Source organism: Eretmochelys imbricata, chromosome 2, assembly GCF_965152235.1.
Source record: "Eretmochelys imbricata isolate rEreImb1 chromosome 2, rEreImb1.hap1, whole genome shotgun sequence".
Lineage (NCBI taxonomy): Eukaryota > Metazoa > Chordata > Testudines > Cheloniidae > Eretmochelys > Eretmochelys imbricata.
The window spans coordinates 113,902,382-113,916,501 of NC_135573.1; positions in this window are offsets into that span (position 1 = coordinate 113,902,382).

Here is a 14,120-nt window from a genome sequence, read left to right on the forward strand (position 1 = left end):
GTCCTCATGCTTCTCGTGTGGCTGCGCTCGAGCAGCAGCATGTGCCCTGCTGTGAACCGCGGTCTGTCGTCCCCTCGCTGGCACCCAGGAGTCGGACGTATGTGTATCCCCATCTCCGAGTGCTGGGAATGGGGCTGCATACCCATCCCCCTCACTGCATCCCTCCCCCCACCATCCCTCTGTGATTACATCCCTCCCTGTCCCAGCTCCCGCACCCCATCACTGGGTCGCTTCCTTCAGTTGCCTCATTACTGTTTTGCTGCTGCAGTAATTTATACCAGGGTTAGTTAAGGACAGAGGTTATCTGATCTCTGATTAATGTTCTTCCACTTGCCTCTCTCCCTCCGGCCTCCCATATCTTCTCTATAATGTGACAGCAAAGTCAATTTGGTTCAGCTGTTGCAGCACTTTTATTTCTGTGCCAGGTGAATTCAAATTCCATAGGACCAGAGTTTTTGGCTCCTTTCACTATTGCTAGTATAGTGAAGCAGCTCTTTCCCTGCAGAGAAATTTTAGAGGAAAACTGTAGTTATAAACAAGGGTAAGGGAGGAGGCGATGTGTTCCAGTAACTGAAGCAATGACCTAGGAGTTAGGAGACCTGGGTTATAGTACTGGCTCTTGCCTCTGACCTGCTGCGTGACCTTGGGCAAGTCATCTTTGCCTCATTTTCTCCAACCATAGAATATGCCAAGACCCTCCTTTACAGATCACTGTGAAATCTATGAATGCATATACTTAAAGTATTATTAAATGACTGAACATTTGTATGTCTGAAATACACTATGATAGAAGTATTATCCAGGAAGATGCCATCTTTACAATCTCAGGGTGAAAATCATTCTTTCCTCTTTCACAACAGCTAAAGCTTCTTCATGTTCTGATTATTAGCTCTCAACCTTCTTCTCTCTGGCCACTCCACCATCCATATAAGCACTTTCCCGTCCATCCTCCAAGGTTGGCTCTGACTTCACAACATCAAGTTTGAACTTCTTGACCTTCCTTTTCAAGTCCTACATAACTCCACCCCCGCCTACCTTCCCAATCTGGTATTTTAGTGCATCTCACCCCTCCCATTTTGCCTTGCCAACATGTGCCTTAATGCACATTTTCTCAGCTTTCTCCACCAATGATTTTGTACTCCCCCCCCATGCTAACTCCTAGTGCTCAAGTTCCCAATTCTCACCCACCTAGCCACTCCTCACACTTCATTCATGATTCTTCCTTAAGCATCTCTTCTTCCCCAATGCTCAAAAAAGGCAATAACAGCTACCATTTATATCTCAAAGTGCTGTACTAACATTAGTTTAATTAATCCATACACCCTCCTGTGGAGGTGTTTTTTGAGGCCCAATTTGTTTGGAACAATGTTCTACATTTTGGAGTGATATATAGATACCCAGTAACTGTGGCAGCAAGAATGCAGTTCCAGGACATAAAATGAAAGACCAAAGTAGTTCATAGCATGCCTCAGGTTGCACCACACAGATGGAAAAGTTTGTAATTAACATCTGTTCAACGTGAAAAATGAACTGCATTTCCTTAAAGCACCCTCCATCCTAGAAGAGAGAATATAAAGTGCACAGAAATCAAACTGGAATGCAAAGCAACTGCAAAGGTAATTGCTCTTAAAAGAAAGTCTGGAAAGACTAGCTTGGCTTATGAGCCATTGCAGCAGGAATGGCTGCCAACAATCAACAGTTCTGAAACACAGATGTTCTAAGCCTTTTGGTAGTTAACATCTCTGACAGGCTACAATGCGAGCAACATGAGAGTAACATGCTACAAGAACTGAACTGAAAAGAAAATTTAGCCTATCAGGGAAAAAGGCTTCCCCTACAGCAGTCTATTAGATTGCAAAGTCCCTCACCAGACTTTTAAGGAAACTAAGTAGTTATGGTATTCATAGACTCAAACTTTAAGGCCAGAAGGGACGTTATGATCATCATTCTAATCTGATCTCCTGCACATCAGAGGCTGCAGAACCTCACCAACCCATCACCTCTGGTTGAGTTACTGAAAGCCTCAAATGATGATTTAAATACTTCAAATCAGGGGCGCCGGAATGGGGGGGGGCAGGGAATCAAGACCCCCCCATAGGGTTGCCAACTTTCTACTTGCACAAAACCAAACAGTCTTGCCCCGCCCCTGCTCCACCCCTTCTCCAAGGCCCTGCCCCACTCACTCCATTCCCTCCAGACCTCCATCGCTCACTCTCCCCACGCTCATGCTCATTTTCACTGGGCTGGTTCAGGGGGCTGGGCTGCGGGAAGGAGCTCTGGGCTAGGGCAGGGGGTTGGAGTGTCTGTGCGTGTGAGGTCTCCAGCTGGAGTTGCGGGCTCTGATGTGGGGCTGGGGATGAGGGATTTGGAGTGCAGGGAGGGGGCTCTGGGCTGGGGGTGCAGACTCTGGGGTGGACCTGGGGATGAGGGGTTTGAGGTGTTGGGGGGGGGGGCTCTGGGCTGGGGCTGAGGGGTTCGGAGTGCGGGAGGGGGCTTTGAGCCGAGGCAGGGGATTGGGATGAGGGGTGTGGGTGGGTGGGTTCTGGCTGAGGGCGCAGACTCTGGGATGGGGCTGGGGATGAGGGATTCAGAGTGCAGGAGGGTGCTCTGGGCTGGGATCCACGGGTTTGGAGGGTGGGAGGGGAATCAGGGCTGGGGCACGGGGCTGGGGCCTGGGAGAGGGTGAGGGGTGCAGGCTCCGGGCAACACTTACTTCAAGCAGCTCCTGGAAGCAGCGGCATATCCCCCCTCTGGCTCCTACGCAGAGGCACAGCCAGGTGGAGGGGGTACATGCCAGCTGCTTCCTGGGAGCCGCACGGTGTGGAGGCTAGCAGGGAGCCTGTCAGCCCCACTGCGCGGTAGCACCAACTGGACAGTCAGTGAAAACCTGGGCCCTACTATTATTAGTAGCACTTATCCTCCATTCTATATCTCAGAAATTAACATCTCTCATAATCACACAATTGCCAGTAGTATTTATTTCATTCAAACATTAAAGGGGTCTCTTTTCATATCCAAATTTCATATCCAAATACCCAAGCATTATCACAGGAGAGACTTTTTTCCCCAAAGTGATTTTGACCCAAACAGACTTTTTTATCCTTTCCACCACTTCTAATTTCTTCACAGTTTATCTCATCATTAATATACAATGCTACTTCACCATCTTTATTTTGGTCTTTCCTGAATGGCACATGCCCTTCAATACCTGTAGTGCAGTCATGACTGCTATTCCACCATGTTTCTGTTATCCCTATAATACCTGATTTCACTTCCTGCACCAGTAGTTCTAATTCCTCCAGTTTGTACACCAATGCACAGAGCTTGGCTAACAAACATCTTAATTGTTTCTGCTTGGCTTCGCCCAGATTCCTCACCCGATTGGGTACAGTCATTCTACTGTCAGTATCGCCTGACTTTGACTGTAATTGGTATTGGCATTATCTTTCCTCTTAATGTCCATTCTCCTACCCGCTGCTGTTTCTTTCTTGATTTTCCTCTAGGTCAATATTAGAATCAGGAATGGAGAATACATTAGCATCTCCCAGCTGTCTCCCCTGAGTTTCAAGTTTAAGCTCTATTAATCAGTTGTGCCAACCTCAATGCTAGAAGTATATTTCCCTCCCTACTCAGGGGGAGTCCATCCTACGAGAACAGTACTCAGTCAATGAATGCCTTCCAGTGATCGAACATCCCAAAGCCCTCCTTATAGCACCATTGCCTGAGCCATCAGTTGATCATAATCTTGCCTTGCCACTGAAGGTCACCGGTCTTCTCCAGCCTGGCATAGTCTCCCTTGATGTGTTCCAGTGAGAATCTAGCAGTATCATTTGTTCCCATGTGAACAACGATCAGTGGATTATTTCCTGCTTCCATTAGGATCCTCTTCAGCCTCAGGTCCACATCCCATATTTTAGCTCCCAGCATGATTCACCCTTCTGTTCTGAAGAACAGCTCTGGTGACAAGCCTGTCTGTTCTTCTTAGTAGGGAGTCACATAGACCTGATTCTTCCTGGTGTTGGTGTGATTCTCTGGCCTTCCAATTGTTCTTTCTGACTGCAAGTCCTTTTGTCTTTTGTTTTCCTTTGCAATGTTCCGAGAGCCATTCTTTATCCTCCTGAGGCTCTGAAGTCTGGCTTTCTTCTTGTAGGACTAGCCCCTCTTCCCTTCTTCCTTGCCCCCCTCCCCCCTTCTGTTACAGCCGGCTGTGCCCATTCTTCATTTTCCAATTCAGCAAACCTGTTCCTGAGCTCTATTTCTCTTTCACTAACCAGTCTTTTCCTCAGCCTGGTTCTTGTAGTGACATGCTTCCACTGGCCACTTTCTTCACCCATCAGTCTACCCTCACAGTTCTGCAGTATAGCTTGTATCTGCGACTCTTGAGTTTTCCCTTTAGCCTTCTGTTATCTTCCCTCGATCATCTGCTTGAATCCCCTTTGAAACCCAACCATAATTTCCACCTGCATCACCAAACCTCAGATCTTCTCTTCCATCAGATCTATCAGGTGGCACTTCATACAAATGAAGCTCTTTTCAGGTGCCCACTCCAGGATAGTGTTCATCCTGCAGCTTCCACATCTAGTCATCTTCCTTGACTCTTCCATTGCTTGGGTCACTACCACTGCTGCCCCTATACAGTCAGAGCCTTCCCGCCTAAGCTCCTGTCAAGGAAACAAAAAACAACCCCCCCCCCAAAACAAACAAAACCCCTACCAAAACAAAAACAGAACACTACACATGCCGTCCTCCAACAAAACTCCCCCTCAAACTCCCCTGTGTTCAGCTCTGTTTGCTGGCACCGTGTTACCCAGATGTTTTGTAACAGGGTCAGGTTCTTTAACTGGCTACCAGCATCTATTGTCTGGGGAATAACCTCCCTCAGCCCACCAGGTAAGTATGTAAACAGAAGACTTAACAAGGAAATATCTTTCAAAACAAACAGGGTTTATTTAGGGAATTTAACAATACCAGGGAATGCAAGGGGGAAAGGGAAAATAACTCAGTGGTTTGCCCCAACAGTGGGCCTGAAGCCTGGTCTCCAAACAACCCTAGACAATAGCCAAAAGCTTGTACTTGCAGGTCCCCAATGGACCCACTGGATAATGATGCATGCACACAGCAGCTTTTGGACGTAAGCAGTCATCTGCAGCTGGGCTAGGTGGATCCTGGACCTACCACTGCTTCCAGTGGTTGCCCAGGACAGGAGGAGCACAGGACCTTCAGCAGATCAGGAGCACAGGAACAAACGGTAGGTTCCCTGGGTCACACATGACAGGTAAGTCTCAGGCATAAGAGGACTCAGATCAATGGTGAGGATCAGTGATGACGATGATCTGTGGTGAAGGAAACCCGTGCAGATAGACTGTTACCAGCTGCCTCTCTAACGGACAGGAACTGCTGACTGGCGTGCAGCCCTTATAAAGGCGCTGTGTTGCAAAAGTTCCACAGAGTCAGTCAGAGCCAGTCCCTTCTGCTAGGTTCCAAGTCCTTTAAATGTTCCATAAGCACAACAGCATCAACATCATCAATAAATACAGTAAACATGAAAATAAACACAAAGGAAACAGCCCCTGCGCCTGTGCCACTGTTCCTGTGTTGCAGCCTGGCTGCTTTGCTGCCTTTGTAAGCCCCCTAATAAGAGAAGGCCCCCTGAGGGAAGGTCCACTCTTGGATCAGCAACTGGTTAAAAGATAGGAAACAAAAGGTAGGAATAAAATATCAGTTTTCACGGTAGAGAATGGTAAACAGTGGGGTCCCCCACAAGTATCTATACTGGGACAAGTGCTGTTCAGCATATTCATAAATGATCTGGGAAAGGGAGTGAATAGTGAAGAGGTAAAGTTTGCAGATGATACAAAATTATGTGAAGAGTTCTAGTGAGATCTGACATAACTGGGCAACAAAATAGCAAATGAAATTCAACATTGATAAGTGCAAAGTAGTGCAGATTGGAAAACATAACCCCAACTATATGTAGGGTTCTAATTTAGCTGTTACCTCTCAAGAAAGATCTTGCAGTCCCAGTGGCTAACACTCTGAACTTCAGTTCAATGTGCAGCAGCAGTCAAAAAGGCTAATCATTAGGAAAGGGATAGAAAGATAAGACAGAAAATGTCATAATGCCACTATATAAAATCCATGGTGAGCCCACACCTTGAATATTATGAATAGTTCTGGTTGCCCCATCTCAGAGAGGAGATAGTGGAACTGGAAGAGGTTCATGGAAGGTGCATAAAGATGATCAAGGGGATGGAATGGCTTACATACAAGGAGAGGCTAAGGACTGTTCATCTTAGTAGAAAAGAGACAGCTAAGGGGTTATTATGATAGAGGTCTATAAAATCACGAATGGTATGGAAAAAGTGAGTAGAGAAGTGTTCTTTACCCTTTCCCACAATTCACAAACCAGGGGTCACCCAATGAAATTAATAGGCAGCAGGATTAATACAAAATAAGAGGAAGTACTTTTTCCACTCAACACATAATTAACTGTGGAACTTACTGCCATGGGATGTTGTGATGGCCAAAAGTATCAGTTTCAAAAAAGAACTAGATATATTTATGGAGAACAGGTCCATCAATGGCTATTTGCCAAGAAGATCAGGGATGCAGTCCCATGCTCTGAGCAACCCTAAACATCTAACTGCAGAACCCAGGAAGGGAAAATGGGGTGGATCACGCCAACTTCCCTGTTCTGTGCACACACATCTTGGTACTGGCCTCTGTCAGTGATGGGATACCGGGAGATGGGCCATTGGTCTAATTCAGTATGGCAGTACTTATATTTCCTTTTGTCTGTTCTTTTGTTTCCTTCCCCTCTCTTTGATTGATACTAATATATCACCTTTTACCTAAGAAATAGACTTAGATGCTTTCCCTCCCATGCTTCCATTCCATTCCCCTTTCATTGTGTGCTACACTTATCTTTTAGCCTGTATGCTCTTTGGAACTGTCCTTCACTGTATGTTTTGTACAGAGCCTAACACAAAAAGACCCTGATCCTAACTGGGGCCTCTGTGTGCTACTATAATAATGAATACAGTAAAAGCTGTGTTATCTGGCACTTTACAAACCAGAAAGCTCTAGAAACTGCATTTCTGATATCCATTAAAAGTCCAGTTGGTATGGGGCTGGCAGGCTCCCTACCTGGCTCCGTGTGGCTCCCCGGAAGTGGTGACATGTCCTTGCTGCTCGTAGGTTGAGGAACGGCCAGTGGGGCTCCAAGGGCTGCCCCTACCCTGCCCTGCCCCACCCTGAGCACTGGCTCCGCAACTCCCATTGGCCAGGAACCATGGCCAATGGGAGCTGTGGGGGCGGAGCAAGCATGAAGAGCCACCTGGCTGTACCTCCGCCTAGGAGCAGCAGAGACATGTCACTGCTTTTGAGGATCTGCCTGATGTGAGCACCGCCCAGATCCAGCACCCCAAAACCCCTCCTGCACCCCAACCCCCTGCCCCAAGCCCCCTCCAACACCCAAACTCCCTCCCTCTTAGTTAACTGGAATTTTTGACTCAGCAGCACCCTCTATTCCCCCAACATGCTGGATAACAAAGGTTTACTGTAATACCACCACTGCAAAGAGATGATGACATTAACTTTATCTGCGCAGAGCCAGAGTAACTGAGTTCTTATGAAAGTGAAGTGTTGATGAGTTATCCAGGTAAAAAAAAAAATCCACCTTCAACCCACAACCAGCTTTTTGAAACTTGAGGGTTCCATTTTGCACCCAGATTTATGTCACTAAGATGTGTAAGACATCCACCCAAGTCAAGGTTGGCTGAGAATGTTCAACACATCACAAAAGAGTGTGCAAACCTAAAGAGTAGAAAATACAATTTTTTATATGAGATCAGCTTCATTTTTTTGGAAACAAGCAAGTTCTTGGCTGGCTTAGACCAACAAGGTAAAAAAAACCTACAGTAAAAAGACAAAAGTGAGAAGAAAAAATGTCTTTTGTTTTAATATACCTAGTATCAAATAGTTCAGCTATCTGCAATCTGAGCCACGGACTTTTCCTAGATATTGCTCCATCACTTGTCATGCATTTGTTGCAGTATCTAAAATTAAAATATATACAGTACCATCTTCTTCCAACAGAGGGTGCTAAAACATCAAGTTTACATATGAAAAGCCACAAGCCACTCTTAAACCAAGTACTCATAAAACTGCACTGCTTCTAGCATTCATTTACTTCATTTTTATGTTATACACACATAGCTATGGTCTAGCTATACATATATACATCACAGCAGCTGTAGTCTGAAAAAAGCAGCATAGGATAAATTACTTCATACAAAAGGGCTGAAGGTGGGGGGAGGGGGAAGTTATTTGTTCAATTATTTTCATCAGACTTATGTGAATTAACTATTAATTCCCTAAGGAACCTGATTGTTGCCCCTCTCATTGGTTGCACCTCAGAGATCCAGGTATCTATCATGATTGGGGCAGAACTGTAAAAACAACCCCTGGAACCCTGGCCAGGAATTCAGACAAGGAGAACGTTAATCAGCACTATCAGAAAACAAACAGGGAAAGCTATTCTATTACGATAGTTTTATGAATGAACCTCTAGCATGAAATGTTATTAGAACTCTCAAGACTATACTAATTTTGGGAGGGGGGGGAGTTTGTATATATATAAGTTGCCTTAAAAGAGAAATAAGATTACAAAGTCAAGTGCTCAAAAATTAGAAAATATTAGAATGAAGGTAGCTTGTGCAAGTTTAATTCAACCTCCTTGTGCATATGCATGATGACAGTCTTTAATTACGTGATCACATACTATTTTTTCCACAGGAGCCCTCCTCATTCAGTGATGTTTGACATGTGTTTTAAACTATATTGAGCAAGATTTGTTTGGAGGCTTGAAACTAAGAAGCTTTAAAAAAATCATATAAACTCATAATCATCCGAAGCTTTCTGATGGCCCATGTCAAATCAATCAGTGATACAAGTCCAGTTCCTAGTGGATAGGTGTCTAATTACAATTGGCTCCTATTGCTTGCAATCATAGGCAAAAGGTCTGGGACTGGATGTGGATTAAAAGTCTGATGCAACTGCCATTAAAGGCAATGGTAGTTGGAGGGGGCCCCCCCAAACCCTCAAACTGTCTCTGCTGGCACACACTATTTGGAGCCACATTGATTTCAATTTCAGAGTAACAGCTGTGTTAGCCTGTATTTGCAAAAAGAAAAGGAGTACTTGTGGCACCTTAGAGACTAACCAATTTATCTGAGCATAAGCTTTCGTGAGCTACAGCTCACTTCATCGGATGCATCCGATGAAGTGAGCTGTAGCTCACGAAAGCTTATGCTCAGATAAATTGGTTAGTCTCTAAGGTGCCACAAGTACTCCTTTTCTTATTGATTTCAATAGGTCTCTGCTTAGTTACAAGGGTATGCGCTAATGAATCTATACAGGTTTGAAGCCTGAATTATGAACTTCCTTCTCATCCCTAGAAATAGTCGTTCCAAGTCAGGAGTATGTTCTACTGATAGGGCAACATAGAGATGTATTTCCCTGCTGCTTGCTATGAAGAGTTATTTTCAGGGCTGTCAGTGTGACACATTCACAATTAGAAGATTTTATTTGAAAATGAGTTAATGCTTTTGTTTTTTTATTATTAGCATCACTAGCATACATTTAAATAAGAGTCTAGTTTTAGATTGAAGGTGAATTGCACTGTTAATTTTTTATGAAGGGATATATATTGGTAATTATTAGTTTATACAGAGGAAAATGAATATCCACGAGTGTATTTTTGCCACATCCAGTCAATATGAAAATGGAGGGGTGGGAGCTAAGCTGGACAGACAGTTGATGGAGCATTGAAACCTGGACAGTTCCTGGGGGAAAAAAGCTTTAGCGTCTATACTCATCTGCCAAAAACATTTTGCAAAAGGAACACTGAGCACAGGAAGCCCTCACAGGGTTGTGATAGCACAAGCACTTCTAATACATTTTACGGTAGAATATCATTAGATCTAACTTATCTCAAGTGCTAGTCACCATAGTATTTTCCACTGAATGCATCCGATGAAGTGAGCTGTAGCTCACAAAAGCTTATGCTCAAATAAATTGGTTAGTCTCTAAGGTGCCACAAGTACTCCTTTTCTTTTTTTTCATGGTATCTAGCTTTTGTCCCATTACAACTTTCTGCACAAACTTTTATTTGGGGTAGAAGGTATGTACATGCAAGATTTAAAACAGAGACAGACAGGGTAGGTAAACGTAGAAGTTGGTCGAGTAAAAGATCTTACCTTACCTACCTGGTCTCTCTCATATCCTGGGACCTACATGGATACAACGCTGCAAACAGATTTAAAACTGGCATTATTGCCTTTTAGGAATCTGCATGGTGACATACTATAAACCTTTCAAGTTGTTCATGCCACTCCTCAGAACCAGTGTCTCATTTTCTTAAGTGCTGGGATTTGTATATTTCGAGAACAGATATGGGCTAACTGACAAAACTTTAATAATAATAATAAAAAAAAGAGTAGGATAAATCCTGCAAGCCTGACTCAGGCAAAACACTCCTTTCGATATTAATGGGAACTCTGCCTAAGAGCTAAGTGAGGATTATTGAATTTGTTATTACATGTTAAAATAGTTCACAGTCAATGTTACACTAACGGAGGCAGAATGATCTAGTAGTGGATAGTGCATCTGCCTGGCACTCAGAAGAGTGGAGTTCTCTTCCCAGATTGGGTATTGGCCTGCTGATGATCTTCAAAGATATTTAGGTGACTAAAGGAGATGGGCCACCTCTATGAACCCTCTAAAGGCCAACAGTGGCACTGGGGTTACACCTCACCTTGCTTTACCCTAGCTGGGTGTCAACGACCTAACGTGGCTAAATTTGACCTAACCCTGTAGTGTAGACCAGAGCTAATTCTTTTAAGATGCCGGGGACAGTCAGAGCATAGGAAGCCTGACCCCAGCCTCTGACTGCCAGAAGCTAGGAGTGAATGAGAGGGGATGGACCACTCAATGATTACCCCGTTCTGTTCATTCCCTCTGAAGCACCTAGTATTGGCCACTGTCATAAGACAGGATACTGGGCTAGATGGACCATTGGTCTGACCCAGTATGGCTGTTCTTAGTTTCTTGGGAGGGAATTGAACCCCAGTCTCAGTACCCTAACCACCAGGCTACGGGTTATAAGGTAGGTCACTCCTGCCTCCATGGTATTTCTTGCAAAAAAACAAAAAAAAAACAAAAAAACCCCAACAACTTAGGTGTCTAACTCTTGGACAGGGTTCACAACTGAGAATCCCAAGCAGAGATAGATTCTTCCCCCAGGACTTGACTATTGGCTAGTTTAGGTGGCTCCCCACCAGTGTGCTGACTTCTGTGTATCCCATTCTTAGATACTTAAGTGCTGCCAAGAGCGTTCACATTGGAGCACTCTGGCATAGCTCCCGGAGGCCAATAACATTGATTATGCCGCACTACCCCAAATTCGACCCAGCAAGGTCAATTTTAGCACTACTCCCCTCACCGGGGAGGAGTTCAGAAGTCGATTTTAAGAGCCCTTTAGCTCGACGGAACGGGGTTGCTTGTGCAGACGCATTCATTATAAAATCAACCTAATGCGGCTAAGTTTGACCTAACCCTGTAGTGTAGACCAGGGTTAGTTCTTTTTTGAACCAAGTTATAGTCTTGGCCTTCACAACATCCTCTGGCAACGAGTTCCACAGGTTGACTGTGCATTATGTGCAGAAGTACTTCCTTTTGCCTGTTTTAAACCTGCTGCCTATTAATTTCATTGGGTGACTCCTGGTTCTTGTGTTACGTAAAGGAGTAAATAATACTTTCTTAGTCACTTTCTCTACTGAAAGTGACCTCTGACCTCTACACCAGTCATGATTTTATAGATCTCTATCATATCCGCCCTTAGTCATCTCTTTTCCAAGCAGAACAGTCCCAGGCTTTGTAATCTCTCCTCATACGGAAGCTGTTTCATACACTTCATCATTTTTGTTGCCCTTCTCTGTAACTTTTCCAATTCTAAAATATCTTTTTTGAGATGGGGTAACCAGAACTGCCCACAGTATTCAAAGTGTGGGCATGCCATAGATTTATATAGAAGCATTACGATATTTACTGTCTTATTATCTATCCGTTTCCTAATGGTTCCTAACATTCTGTTTGCTTTTTTGACTGCCACTGCCTGATGTAGAGAAGGGATTTAAATTTGAGTTTCTCACCTCTTAAGAGAGTGCCATTATCACTGGACTATGAGATGTTCAGTTGTAGGTCTCTCTCAATCTCTCCTGTTGAAGTTGTTCAACTCTGTATAAATAATTAAAATCGCAGTGGGCTAGAGAGAATGACTCTATAGTCCAGTGGTTAGGGCACTCACTTAAGAGGTGAAAGACCCAAATTTCTTCTCTACATCAAGCAGAAGGGGGAATTGAATCCAGGTTTCCCCCAGCCTGGCAGAATATCTCCTAGCCACTGGGTTAAAGGTTATAAGGGAAGCCACCTCTTCCTCCTCTCCACTCTGGCCATTGAGTGTGGAATTAGATGTGCTCTGAGAACATCGCCCACCTTGAGCCCTGCAGACAACAGGCATGACAATGCCTAGTTTGAAGATCCCATTGGGCTTAGGTGTGAGATATGTGTCTATCTCATAAGGCTGTGTGCATGTTCACGGACAGTAACTCAGGCACCTAGGGTGCCTCCAGGCTTAGCTGGCAGCTGAGCAGGGCTTCTGCGGATCTCAGTGGTGCCTAAAAGGACTTAGGTGCCTACGTCCAACTTTTATGGATCTGGGCCATAGCGTACAGAGCAGCAGAAGAGCCAATCCAATGCTCAACAACATGAGGGAGAGAGCCCACTTTTGTGAGGCATACAAGGATTAGAAGTTTCCTATTCCTTCTTCTCCCTTTAACGCATCCATGCAGCAGAGGGGCGGGTTCTAGCTTACAGTGTGGTGGAGACATTCATTCTCATGTAACATTTAAAAAATTTAACATAGGTACACAGCAGATTTTTCTACTGTTTACATCCAGTGAGATATAATTAACCGTGCTAGACAGACCCTATGTAAATATATGTTCTTATTTTACTTACATAGTTGGCTAGAAAGCTAAATTGAGGCCTTGTTTGAACAATACCTTACTGCTGATATGCGTGCAGTTTTATCTGTAGGATTCAGACAAGCAAAGTGGAACTCCTAGTATGCACACCGGTGTACCAATACATGTGGCATGTAGAGTTTTGAGCTATGAGGCTATGTCTACACTGCACACCTTACAACGGCACGGCTGTGCCACTGCACCATTGTAAGGTCTGTTGTGTAGCCGCTCTTTGTCGCCAGGAGAGAGCTCTCCCCTCGACAAAATAAAACCACCTCCAACAAGGGGCGGTAGCTTCATTGCCAGGAGTAGAGCTCCCACCAATGAAGCACCGTCCACACTGGCACTTTTCATCCTTAAAACTTCTGTCATTCAGGGGGTGTTTTTTCACACCCCTGAGTGACAAACGTTTTAACGATGAACGTGCCAGTGTAGATAAAGCCTAAGACTAAACAGTCTGAGTTACACTGGTATCATTTTAAAAAAAAAATACCCCTTACTTTATTTGGCAAAATGGTCTTGGACTCTCACTGACTGTTTGGCCAGCAGGCTCTCTGGTTAGAAAGCAGTCCTGAATTAAAGAATATGGGTAATGCAATCTTGCTCAGGTCAGCCATGCAACCATTAGAACCAGTGTCCACCAAAGGATACATGAAACTATAAAACATTCCAGAAAACCTACACTTTGTCTTCCACCAGCGCCACTGTGCTGAAATAAGAGGGTATTCTCTTGAAGTCTTGCTACCTGCTGGAAGGAGAACAGCAACACCGGTAGCATGAACATACTCAGTGCATCCTTCTTTAAATGTATATCTTTAGTGGGCCAATTTCTACTTTCAATTACTCCATATTGATAGTGGGGTAACACCATCAATTTCAACAGAATTATTTCAGGTTTAAACTTTAAGTGAGAGTAAACTTTGACCCAGTAACTTTTAGAATACTGAATCTTGGACTAGTTATGTAAAATACACGATTGATTGGGACTACATTTAAAATCAATGAACACTTAGGGGAGCTTTTTCTATTTTAAGA